The 13611-nt window shown below is 43.8% G+C and overlaps 1 pseudogene; it reads left to right on the forward strand.

Annotated features, from left to right (window-relative positions):
• The first annotated feature begins 12275 nt into the window (after positions 1-12275).
• LOC138154504 (U3 small nucleolar ribonucleoprotein protein IMP4 pseudogene) lies at positions 12276-13151 on the forward strand (annotated as a pseudogene).
• The last annotated feature ends 460 nt before the right edge of the window (positions 13152-13611 follow it).

The raw sequence follows: 13611 nt of genomic DNA on the forward strand, positions 1-13611 counted from the left end.
CCTCTCTCTTTATGATGAGACCTCCTTCTTGTTCCATCCTGACCTCACTCCCCTCAAACGACTCCCAGCTCTTCTGTTTTTACACTGAGGTTTCCTTCCCTGTGAAATCTCTGGCCACCAAATCTTAGATCAATACATGATTGCAATTAGCACATCATTAAGTCAAGCCTTGAAAGCACCAGGAAACATTTGCAATTATTCAGTGAGAGCACCAAACCCTTTCTCGCTCATCCTGGCAGTTTTTCTCTGCTATAACGTAAAATCCAATACCAGAACCCCAGCTAATAAATCTAACTGAGTGCAAAGCATCCCTGCTGGGCTGATGCTATATTGAATGTCAGAAAAGAAACGTTCTCTGGTTACACATGCTCGTTGCCCATGCCCCCATCCCTTACTGCTAACCTATGGGAGAGAGTATCCCTAAATGAGGAGTGGGGGGTGGGGGGTAGGGGGGAAGGGGAGAGGATCTTTCATATTATTCATCTTACCTTGCTATGCTATTTAAATTATGTGTCTAACTCAAGGAAGTGGCATAGTGAGAAGAATGCTGTATTTAGAAGTTAGAAAGACTTGGGTTCAAATCCTCCTCAGATACTTACTAGTTATATGGCATTTAACCTTTCTATGCCTCAATTTCCTCATCTGTAAAATGAGGGGCTTGAACTCAGTGGCCTCTAAAGTCCTTTTTTCTATAATTATATGCTCCTATGGTTGATGGTAAAAAAAAAAAAGGCAAATACTGGTAGGTGTTTATAAACTGATTCTACCTGCTTCTCTTCCAGATGAGGAAATGGAGGGCTGACTTCACCAGGCATTTTGACCTATGTCTTCCCACTGGACCCCAATGACTCTGGAGGAAAAAGTGAGGCTGGTGACTTTGTGCAGCTCTGCCTCACTTAAATCCAATTTCCTTGCAAGTCACAATGTCACTGGTCCTCTTGGAGGGCAAAGGATGAACAATAACATTATGAGATCACAGATTTAGAGTTAGAAGGGGCCTTTGAGACCCTGTGTTCATCTCCCCCATTTTTCAGATGAGAAAATGTACTTCTGGACATGGCCACTCCCTGTCAGGTTGGATGGGCTAAAGGGACCACAATGAGGCAGGCCTTGAGTCCAGATATTGACAGACAAGCACAGGCAGCAGTCAGGAAAAGCCCAGAAAGGTTCGACATAATGATTTCCCTCGGTTTCTGCTGCCTCTCCAGTTGGACTAGAAAAGAGTTCAGACTGCAAACATAATTGTGTTCTTTACCATCAGTCCAGCTCATTTCCCTCAATAATAACAACAATCACCTAGCCTGGCATTTTAAAATTATTATGATCCTCACAATACCCCAGAGGGGTAAGTGACATTATTATCCCCATTTTGCAGACAAGGAAACCAAGGCAGAAGCTGAGAGATTTGCCCAGGGTCATCCAGCTATTAAGTATCTGAGGCCATATTGGAACTCAGGTCTCCCTGACTCTAGGCTTGGCACTCTATCCCCTGAACTATCTGCTGCCCCTATTTCATTTAGCTTCTCACACTGTTGTTGCTGTTGTTGTTGTTCAGTCTTTTCTGTTGTGTCTGACTCTTTGTGACCCCATTTGGGGTCTTCTTGGCAGAGATACTGCAGCGGTTTGCCATTTCCTTCTCCAGCTCCTCTTACAGGTGAGGAAACTGAGGCAGAGTGAAGTGACTTGCCCAGGGTCACACAGCTGGCAAGCATCTGAGGCCAGATTTGAAATCAACTCTTCCTGACTCCTAGCAGAGAGCACCATATCCATTTCACCACCTAGTTACCCATAGCTTCTCACACTGTATTTTCCATATAACTGTTTACCACCCACCCACCATCATCCTTGCTCTGCTCCTCCACTTACAGACACACACACACACACACACAAACACACACACACACACATACTTGTCAGTTTCTGCCAGAAGAGCCCTACCATGAACTCAGTTTTTCTAATAAAAGGAGCCTTTCTTCCTACAGAAAGACATCTAGGTGTTATATGAGTGGTCGCTCTTTATTGGAAACCTAAGGACAGCATTGGGACAAGAGGAAGACAATGCTCAAAAGAACAGGAAGGCAGCACGGTTCAATAGCTTGAGCATTTATTAAGTGCTTACTACAAGTCAACTACCGTGCTCAGTGGTGTTAATGCATGTGAAAGCACATCCCTACCTTCAGGGTCAACTAGTCCCATACCCTCAGATGAAGAAATTGAGGCTCACTGGGTGAAAGACTTACCCAAGATCACAGAGGGTCTAAGTAGGTAGCAGAAACAGAATTCGAATCCAGGTAACGGAAGTTGACTTTTCTGCCACATCCTCCTCTTCAGCTCTGATTAAGGACTGCTGAGCCAGCCCCTTCTTTAACAATCCCGTTTACTGAAACCAGAAGGACGCCCTCCAGATCATAATGTGCATCTCCCCCTCCCAGACCCTTCAAGCTACAGCTCAGGAGGCCCCTTTGGCACGAAGCCTTTCCCCATCCCCTCAGCTTCTCTTGTCTTTCCTCTCTCCATCCCTCCCAACTATTCTCCTACTTTGCAGGTAAATAGAACAAGTATTTATATACACCTACTCCGTCCCAAGTACTACACTTTTACAAATATTATCTCATCTCACAACAACCCTAAGAGGTTATTGTCCGCATTTACAGTTGGGGAACTAAGGCAGACAAAACTTAAGGGCCTAGCCCAGGGCACACAGCTAGAAAGTGTCTGTGACAGAATTTGAATTCAGATCTTCCTGACTCCAGTTCCAGTCCTCTATCCAAGGGGCTACCTAGCTGCATCTATTTCATTTAGCTTCTCACACTATTTCCCATGATGACTCACCATTCTTGCTTTGCTCCCCCACCCCAATTTGAACTTAGGTCTTCCAGATTCCAGGCCCAGGGCTCTAACCATTGTACTGCCAGCAGCCTCTAAGTGGGGATTGCCTCACTTATAATTCTATCCCCTGGACCTGACACAGAGCTCTCTTGATCGATATTTGCTAATAGATTGATTCTTCTGCCCTCCCAGTGGGTGAAGCAAGGGGAAAATGCTAACTGAGGCTCACCCTCCTCAAAGCTACACATAGCTGATCTGTATTTGGACCAGTTCAGTCAATCTGAGCAGAGTGTTGCCTTCACACTTACTACATGCCTGACAAACTGGTCATCTCACTGTTCTTTCTCATTCTCGTGTCTTTGCACTGGCTGTCCCCATATCCGTGATCCCCAACCTCGTCATTTCTACGTCTTACAAGCCTTCTCTTCCTTCAGATCCCAGCTCAAGGGCTGCCTTCTACAGGAGGCCTTTCCTGATTCCTGGTTTGCAGGCAGGATGGTATAGAGGAATGGGGCTCAGGACTAGGAGGCAGTAAGACTTGGGCTCAGAACCTCTCACTGACCCCAGACAAGTAATTGAACTCACTTCTCTTAGATTCAGTCTCTCTTTTTTTTTTTTTTGCTTTTTTTGGAAGGCAATTGGGGTTAAGTGACTTGCCCAAGGTCACACGGCTAGTAAGTAGATTCAGTCTCTTTATCTTTAAAATGAGGGGTTGGACCCAATGACCTGCAAATTTCCTTCTAGCTCTGAATCTCTGATCCTTTGATTTCCTCTCCCTAACCCCAGGCTGCCTTTCCCTGAACATTATTTCTTAGGCTTCACTACCTTCACCTCCCCCCTTTTCACTCTCTTTTGAACTTGGGCCTTTCTGGCTCCAGGCCCAGGTTTCTATGTACTGAGAGGGTCAGGAGGAAAGGAAAAGGGAATTGCAATGGTTGTCATTTCTGAATGACATTACAGTCCGTTAGACTGTGAGCAGGGACTGTCTTTCTTTTTTTGTATTTATATCCTCAGTGCTCAGCACAGAGCCTGTCATAGAGCAGGAGCTTAATAAATCATCATTGACTGACTGGCTATGTTCTTATGTGTGCTTATATGTGTATATGTCTACAGATTGTTTTACCTGATAGAATGTAAGTCCCTCAAAAGGCAGCACTATTTCATTTCGATCTTTATAGACCTAGTGCCTAGAAAAGCATCCATTAGTGCCTGGTATACAGTAAGCACTTGACCAATGCTTGTTGGCCGGCTGCTTAACACATATTAGACACACAAAGTGGTTCTTGATCAATTGATAACCACAGGGCTAAGCAGTGAGGAATAAACACAATAGCAAACCACATTTGTAAGGTTTACAAAGCACTTTCCCCATAATCCACTAAGGGTGGTGAGATATATAGGTATAGATATAGATATACACAAATATATACACGTATGTGCATATATCTATATACACATATACATATCTGCACCTATGGTGACATGTATACAGAACATTTTTGTAACATGTTGTATAATGTGGGTATGTATGTGTGCATATCTATATCTATATATCTGTGTGTGTCTGTGTGTGCCAGTTATAGAGTGCTTTAAAGTTTGTAAAAAGCTGCAGAGTGTGACCACCAGGGGGTACTCTGGGCATTAGCCACACAGCCTAGTCTCTCATTCAGGACCTTAGAGGCAGCTATGGTGTGTGGTCTTTCACCACACCATTCCCTCCTTCCCTTCACAGCTGTCAATCAAAGCCTCCCCCCAAAGCATCTTTATCTTGCTAAAAAAATGCTTAATTGAATTAGGTAAAAGGGTAATAAAATGAAAGCAGCTGACCCGGGCATTTCAGAAATGATAACCATTGCAATTCCCTTTTCCCTTCCCCCAGTTCCTCCCAGTACATAAAAAGCTGGGACTGGAGCCAGGAAGGCCCAAATTCAAATGCTGCCTCAGTCACTTACTAGCTGTGTGACCCTTAAGTCACTTAACCTTTGTTTATCTCAGTTTCCTCAACAGTAAAATAGAGATAAAATAGCACCTACCAGGGTTGTTGTGAGGAACAAAAAAGATAATAATTGTGAAGTGCTTAGCACACAGTAAACATTATATAAATGCTAGCTATTATGTGATTATCTTTACAACTATTTCAAAAAGAAAGAAACGTTGAATTCCAGAGCTAATGCAAACCTCCCAACTTTGGCTGAGGCCTAAAGGGCGTGGCCTTTGAGTCATTCACACAATCCACACCCATGGGCCCCGAAATTCTAGCTAGCAGTTCTAATTCAAACCCTAGCAACAACCATGATCCTGTCCCCAGAATGCCTCTCCAAGCAGGTCTTTATTGGTTTGGCTAGAGAGCTCCTTGAGTCCTGCTATTCGTGCCTGATGACTTTTCTGTTATTGGAATAAGAAGCTTCTTCTCCGGATACAGAAGCAAATCAATTTCTTCCTTTCCCTCTCCTCCCTCCCCACCATTCTTTTGTATCTGTCTCCTAACCTTCTTCACCTTAAAAAGTTCTGTGCCTAGAAATGTCCATGCATTTTTATAGGCCCTTGGGGAACTCACTCCAAAATTCACATACACCCTGGCCCCATAGTCTTCTGACAGATGTAGTCCCTGGGGGAAAATGGCAGGTCCCCTAAGTCCAGGACAAATAAGTTATCTCCTTTGAGCAACCCACAAAAACCCCATGAAGTTGGTAGTACAAGCATCATAATCTCCACCACACCCGTAGGGAAAGAGGTTCAGAAAGGTTTGGTCACTCAGTGTGAGAGATGGGATTCAAACCTAAACTGCCTAGCTCCAAATCCAAGTAGATCCTGCTGGGATTTAATACCTATTCGATGTCTGAGCCACTTAATCTCAGTTTCCTCATTTGTAAAATCAGTCATTTAGACTCAGTGACCGCTAAGTTTCCTTCTTGCCCTAAATCTATGGTCCTAGGAAAGGATTCTTTCCCTGAGGCTTCCTTTTTCCTCACTGGTCAAACAAAAACCAAACTGTCCTGGGATTTTTAAGTCCAGTGAATATAGTAGGCAAACAGACAAATAGCTATCTTTGAGACTGGAGGTGGCAAAGAAATGCCAACCCCAAGCCAGGTAAAGCTATTGGGAGGCAAAGCCGTTTTCCAATCACTATCCCCACCTAAAATCCAGTAATGCCAGTCCTCCGGCCCATCCATCCATCAGGCTCTCCTAATTAACCTAATAGCCACAGAAGAGCTGCCTGTGGGAATCCAAAGCCCTTCACTGAATTCCTTTTTAAGTAATTTACTGTTCTAATTGAAAGATGCATCATCAATCAGTCAGAAAGTCTTTATAGGAAAAAAAAAAGAAAAGCTTGGTGGGGGAGGGAAATCCAACCACTCATAGACAGTGGGGTTTCTAAAAGGCCCTTTTTAATGCCGAATGTGAAGATTTCATCTGAGTATAAATATAATACTTCTTTATTTGTTATGAATGGTGCTCAAAATGTCTATAGCATTGCCTGGCATATATCTGAGGTCACTGGGAAAAAACTGACTCATAGAAGCCTGAAATAGTCCTGAGGTTGAGTCAGGAGTTGGAGGTTCACAACCAGAATCGCACACTTAGTGCTTATGTCCTTTCCCTTCTGTCTCATCAAATATAAAACCTTCTCTTTGGCATTCAAAGTCCTATACGATCTGCCCCCACCCCTCACCTTGCCAATCTTCTTCTATTTTACACCTTCCCTTTCCTGTTCCCTGCCCCAATCCAGTGACACTGGCCTCCATCTCCAGACTCAGGGCATCTACAGAGACTGTCTCCGATGCCTGGAATGCTCTCCCGCCTCATCTCCACCTCCTGGCTTCCTTCCAGGCCCAGCTAAAATTTTATCTTCTAAGGAAGGCTTCCCTGCTTCCCCTTAATGCTTCTCCTTTTCTTCTGCTTATTAGCTCCAACTTTTGAGAGACAGACAGACGGACAGACAGAGAAAGAGAGATAGAGAGACAGAGAGAGACAGAGACCATCCTTTATTTCCCTCCTGGCTGTGCTTCTAACTTCCCAGACGTCAACACTGTGCCTTTACTGCAGCCACACTATGGAACAGCCTTCTTACCCTGGAGCATCCCTCGGCCATGCCATCCCCCTTCTCCCAATGATGAGCTCCTCTGTTTTCTGGCAAGGGTTCCCAGATAGTCAACCTTCATTCTCTCCACTGCACGTCTAACTTTTCAGGCTTCAGCGGGGTCCCTCCATGTGAGTACCTTCATTACCTGCCCCTTTTTTAGCTTTCTTTTCTGTGGTCTTCCTTCTTTAGAACATAAGCTTCTAGTGGGCAGGGATTCTTTCTTTTTGCTTGCATTTTTATCCCTAGCATTTAGCACGGTGACTGGTATACAGTAAGCACCAAATAAACGTATTTTGCCTTGTCTTGCCTGGCCTTGTCAACCCTCTCATTTTACTTATCTCCCAGAGAAGGGGAAGAACTTGACCAGGGTCATACAAGAGTAAGTGGCAGACGTAGGCCTCAAACCTGGGGTTCATGACTCCAGGCCCAATGCTAAGTCTACTAAATTGTACTTCCTCCAATTCAACAAAACATTTCTACTAATAAATTATTTATTTATGTATGTATTATAATTCAATTTGTTTGTATTAATAAACTGCTATCTTAAAAATAATAACAGCTAACTTATATGGAACTTTAAGGTTAAAACACTTTTCAGTAAAGCACTTTAATAAAGGACAGTAATAATAACTCTCATTTATATAGTATCTTACATGTATTATCTCATGTGGTCATCACAACAACCCTGGGAAGGAAATGCCACTCTTATTATTTCTATTTTATAGATGAGAAAACTCATCTGTAGGATGAGAGGCATAAAATGACTCACCTAGGGGCAGACAGCTAGTGCCTGAGATAAAATTTGAACTCAGGTCTTACTCTATCCCATTATGCCAAGCTGTTCCTCTCAGAAGTTTATTGTGTACTTACTACATCTAAGAAAAAAAACAAGGCCCTAGGCAGACAAAAATTTCAAAAGGACACAGTCCTTTACCTCAAGGGATCTATTAGGGAGATCTGACAGGTATATTATAAGGACACAGAGCCATAACTAATAGGGGGAAATGAGCCTTTGTCCCAGGGGACTGCCTTGGGGGAGAGGAAAGAGATGCTTCCTCCTGGGGAGGGCAGCAGCACATCCACAGCCATGATACCCAGGGTTCTAGCACAGGGGCTTCTGGTCCTGCTTTTCTCAACAACAACAACAAAATTCACCCTGGGGAGAAAGCTGAATTGTCCTCTCTTGGCTGAGCGGTACCTTCAACATCATCACCTTAGCTGTTCTAAATCCAGATGAGGAAAAATAATGTCTAGTTAGAATTCTACAAGTAGGTTACAAGATTTGGAGTGAATGTCATCTGTGATATTGAAGGGGCTACAGGAATAAGATTGCTCCCACTACCCTGGCCAGTTTCAAGACCCCCCTCTGAAAAACCCCTGAGCAGTGGACTTAGACATGCCAGAGAAAATGTGGAAAGAATCTGGTCTATGAGGATATGGACAAAACTGGTTCAGGATGGGCTCCAAGCCAAAGTAGGGAGGTGGCTGTGTATCCTGTTTAGTACTAGACAAGGGATTCTTAAGATTTGTTTCTGTCCAGGACTCCTTTGCTTATAGAGTCCTTCTCCTTTAAATGCATTGAATAAAATACAAAAGATTACAAAGGAAACCAATTACATTGAAATGCCACTCTTGAATTATCAAAAGTCAAATGAGGAATAGATTCTTTGTGATCCCAGATTCTAATGTCACCAGATCTTTAGCCATGTGCTTTAGCACTACAAGAAATTTTAGGATAATGAAGATCATCCAGGGTCCCCTTGGTTCTGAATTCAAACAGACCACACTTGATCTTGGGGACTGCCCAAAGGATTAGTAATTCTTTGGCTCATTAGGGCACCAGTCAGAATTTCCTTTAGGAAAAATCTCCAAATATAGCTTACATCTAGCTCCTATCTAGGTTTCCATAAATGTGACTAGGCAAGTCCCCTGCTCCTGTATAAGCATTCAAGGTAAAAACTGCATTTGAGAAACAGGACAATCCTTATTTCACCAGACAGAAAACACATAAGTGCCCAGAAACAATCAGCACAATTCTTTTCCCTGTTCTTTCCACTACAACACAAGATGAGGGCATACAATCTGTTAGTAGAAGTGCTTCCTTAATCCCCATAATTAGAGGCAGGCCAGCTGCTGGAGTGGGAAGGACCAAACTGTCATTTACATATGAGAAACATTTACAGATGAGGCATATTTGTATATGAGGAAAGCCCTGCTGCTGATTTTTAACTGTGTGGTGAATGTGCTGATTTGGCATAATATTAAAGTCACAAAGTTTGTCCCCGTTGCCTCACATGCAACTTTCTTTCAGATCCTCAGTGCCTCCCTCCCATCTCACCCCACTCCCCAGAACTGTCAAACTACATTGCTCCCTCTTCCCCCTATTGTTAGAACTCTCCCTGTTCCAAATTACTTTATTCTTTACTCTGTATGTAGCATCCAGGACCCCCTCAAACAAAAGCTTTCAGGAAGCTACCCCAAGTTCAATTCCCTTTTTGAATCAGCACCTACTCAAAACCATAGTTCACAAGCCCCCACCAATGTGTTTATTTTTATCAGCCAACTAGGGGGTACTTTAATTCAAAGAAAAATATATTTATTCAAGCATCAAAGCAAATTCACTGACAAATTAAATGACAAAAGATTCCTCCCATTCATATGCTTTCCCACAATTACCACACCAACAAAGAAGATTCACACATACAGAGAACACATGTGACCAGGGAACATGCATGAAGGAAACATTCACAAGGAACCAATGCAGCTAAGGAATATGCATGAAAGTACACATGTGAGGAACCCATGGGACTGGAGCACACACATGGAGGGCACACACATTGATAACTAGGGCAACTCACATCTCCAAAACCAGAGTATTCAAACTACTCCCTGAGGTATGGCATGGGTCATACCTGTGACATCCAAAGGACCTCTGATGTTTTCTGCTACAATCTGCTGGGGTACAGCAGCAGTTAGGCCTCTCCCTGGCAAGGAAGGGCTATTTAAACCACACTTTCAGCCAGGCTAAGATTAAGTCTACTCTTTCAACCCTTTTTTTCTCCTAGTTCCATTTGGATTGAAGTCCCTGGGTAGAAAACTCCTTTTAATTCCTGTCAAAGTCATGATTGTCAGTCTGCATCCCCAATACCTATTTTGGTACTCCAAAGTTTGGGGGCTGCTAGGTGGCGCCATAGTGGATAGAATGGTGGGCCTGGAGTCAGGAAGATTCATTTTTCTGAGTTCAAATCTGGCCTCAGATACTTACTGGCTGTGTGACTCCAGGCATATCACTTAACTCTGTCAAGCTTCAGTTTCCTCACCCATAAAATGAGCTGGAGAAGGAAATGCCAACCACTCCAGTATCTTTGCCAAGAAAACCCCAAATGGGGTCATGAACAGTCAGATATTCCTGAAAAATGACTAAACAAAGGAGCTATGCATGGATTGGGGTAAACTGAGCTCTCATGATGCCCCCTTACTGACATACAAGTGAATTTAGGGACAAGAACAAAGATATAAGATGAAAGAAGTAGGACCATTGGCCTCCACCCTGTCCCACATTCCTCTGTCATAAATCTTCTCCTAACAAAATTGCTAGCTATTGTACTATATTCTATCCCAGACATGCCATACTGGTCTCTTTGAGTGCATGTAAGTGCTGTTTACCGATGAGTGTCCATACTGTATCCTCCTGGTAGAATGTAAATTCTTCTAGGGCAAGATTTATTTCCACCCACCATAGAAAATGACACATAGTAGGCATTCAATACATTTTGATGAATTTAACTGAATTGTCCTGGTCACTGGAGGCGGAAAGCAAATGATGAATCCATTCACCTTCAAGTCATGAGGCCTGAATGTGGTCCCTTCTCAGAGTTTTCCTTTTTAAAGAGTGCACAAGGATAACTGACATTTCTAGAGACTTTAAGGTTTACAGAGTACTTCATATACATTATCTCATCCAATTTTTGCAATATCCCTGTAAAGGAGGATACATATGCCCTGCTCTGAGAGGCCACTTCTCTCCCTTGGTCTCAGATCCCAACTTTCAATCTCAGTCCTACATAGATGCTAACCAATCTATATATCCCGCACCAAACTCCATCCTGAGCTCCAGTCCCCCACGACCAACTGCCTGCTGGACATTTCCAAGTAGGTAATGGAGATGCTTAACACAGCTAAGACAGCACTAGTCAACCTTCCTCTTCAACCTGCTCCCCCCAACTTCCCTATTTCTGTTTATAGGACCAACACCATCCAAATCACACAGTCTTGAAATGCAGGATTACCTTGGACTTCTCCTTCTACTTTACCTGCGCCGCCCCCCACAGTGCATACACATCCAAGGAATTGCCAAGTGATATTAAGCACACCTCCACAGTATCTCTCAAATACATCTCCCTCTCTCCACATCTATTGTCCCCACCCTAATTCAGGCCCTCTTCACTTCTAAACTGGACTATTGGAATAACCCCCATGGCTGAACAGGAGCTTTCTGTCTCAGTCCCTCTGCTTTACAGTCTATCCTTCACAATAAGCCAGAGTACTGTCACTTTCCTATTAGAAAAACTGCAGGTGTTCTATTCATAGTCTGAAATACAGATGTCTTACCTAACATTTAAATCTCTATACAATCTGGCTCCAACTTACCTTTCCATTCCTTATTTCATATTAGCCCCATTTATGCATTCTACCTCTCATCCTAAATGGACAACCAATAGTCCTCAAAGCTTAACATACTAGGTGGCACAGTGAATAGAGCACCAGCCCTGGGGTCAGGAGGACCTGAGTTCAAAGCTGGCCTCAGACACTTAACACTAGCCATGTGATCTTGGGCAAGTCACTTAACCCCAACTGCCCTGCCTCCCCCCTCCAAAAAAGACCAAAAAAAGCTCAACATACTATGTCCCACTACCACGCATTCTTATAAGTTGTCTCCATCAACTCAGAAAGCATTCTCTCCATCTCTCAAATTCCTAATCTTGCTTCAAGGCTTAGCACAGGTACTACCTACTCCATGAAGTCTTGTTCTAGTTCTAGTTCCCAACTAAGATAGAGACAGACAGGCAAATAGCTAGATAGATGATAGATAGATGGATAGATAGATAGATAGATAGATAGATAGATAGATAGGTAGATAGATAGATAGATAGGTGGGATAGGATAGAATAGGATAAGATAAATGCATACAAACCTACATAAACAAATAAACATATATATATATATATAGCTAGGTAATTAAATAGAAGACTATACATGGGGAGAAAGAGAGAGAGGGAGGGAGAGAGAGAAAAACAGACAGAGACAAAGAGAGATTATTATGTGCTTAATATATTTCAGGTCTGGGCTTCTAGCACTGCACGAGGAGCGTCTCCTAACTGGAAACAGAGGCTGGCTGCAGGCATGACAATCAGCCAATCCCCAGAGAGCTCTGAAGGGCAGCTCTGACTCTCCAGGGAGCATTGGAGTTTGATGACGATGGAGGTGAAGGTGTCTTGAGCCACCAAGATGATGAGTATCGATGGGCAGGTGTAGAAGACCCCAGAATTATGATCACCACATCTCGAGACCCCAGCTCTCGGCTCAAGATGTTTGCCAAGGAGCTGAAGCTGATATTCCCTGGTGCTCAGATAATGAACCAGGGTCGACATGAAATCAGTACTGTTGTCCATGCTTGTAAAGCCAATGGAGTCACAGATCTGATGCTGGTGCATGAGCACCGAGGGACACCAGTGGGCCTCATATTGAGTCACCTGCCCCTTGGGCCTACTGCATATTTCACACTGTGTAATGTAGTGATGCGGCATGACATTCCTGACCTTGGCACTGCCTCAGAGGCTCTTCCCCACCTTATCTTTCATGGTTTTCCTTCCTGCCTTGGACAGCGAGTCTCCAATATTCTCCACTACCTTTTCCCAGTGCCCAAGGATGATAGCCGCTGGGTCATTACCTTTGCCAACCAGGATAACTACATTTCTTTTTGGCATCATGTGTACAGGAAGCCAGATCACAACACAGTGGAGCTGACAGAGGTGGGGCCCAGATTTGAGATGAAATTGTACATGATCCGTCTGGGCACCCTAGAGCACGAAGCCACTGCAGACGCGGAGTGGCGTTGGCACCCATATACCCACACAGCCCGAAAGAGGACCTTCCTCAGTGTCTAAAAGCTGCCTTGCTGGGGGCCAGGCCAACTCCTGCTATCATTAAACTTGCTCATCTCCTCCAAAAAAAAAAATATATATATATATTTCAGGTCCTTTACTAAGTGCTAGAGATACAAATGCAAGCCAGTGACATAGTGGGTGCCCTATGGTATATTCATACGAATAGAGCCAACCCATAAAGGAGAGTTAGATGGAGGTAGAGAGAGGAACAGATGTACTTGGCTTCATGAGGTAGAGCTGGCCAGAAGTAGCTTGGAGCTCTGGGGCCCTGGCAAATAAAGTAAAAGCTCACCCATCTGAGCCAAGGAGACCAGGGGCAGAGTTCAAGTTATCAGGAGGGAGAAGATAGAGACAATGATCCGAGAAGAGAAGATTCCATGGGGAGCCCTTTGTCTTGCTGGTCTTCCTGTCCCTTACCCCTCTCTACACTCATGATCTAGCCACTCTGGGCCTCCTTACTCTTCCTTGAGCATGACATCTGATCTCTCATCTCTGGGCCTTTGCGTTGGCTACTCCCTATGCCTGGAATGC

This window comes from Petaurus breviceps, unplaced genomic scaffold (assembly GCF_028583685.1).
Source record: "Petaurus breviceps papuanus isolate PSGF00001 unplaced genomic scaffold, PetGlider_PUasm1.0 100, whole genome shotgun sequence".
NCBI classification, from domain to species: domain Eukaryota; kingdom Metazoa; phylum Chordata; class Mammalia; order Diprotodontia; family Petauridae; genus Petaurus; species Petaurus breviceps.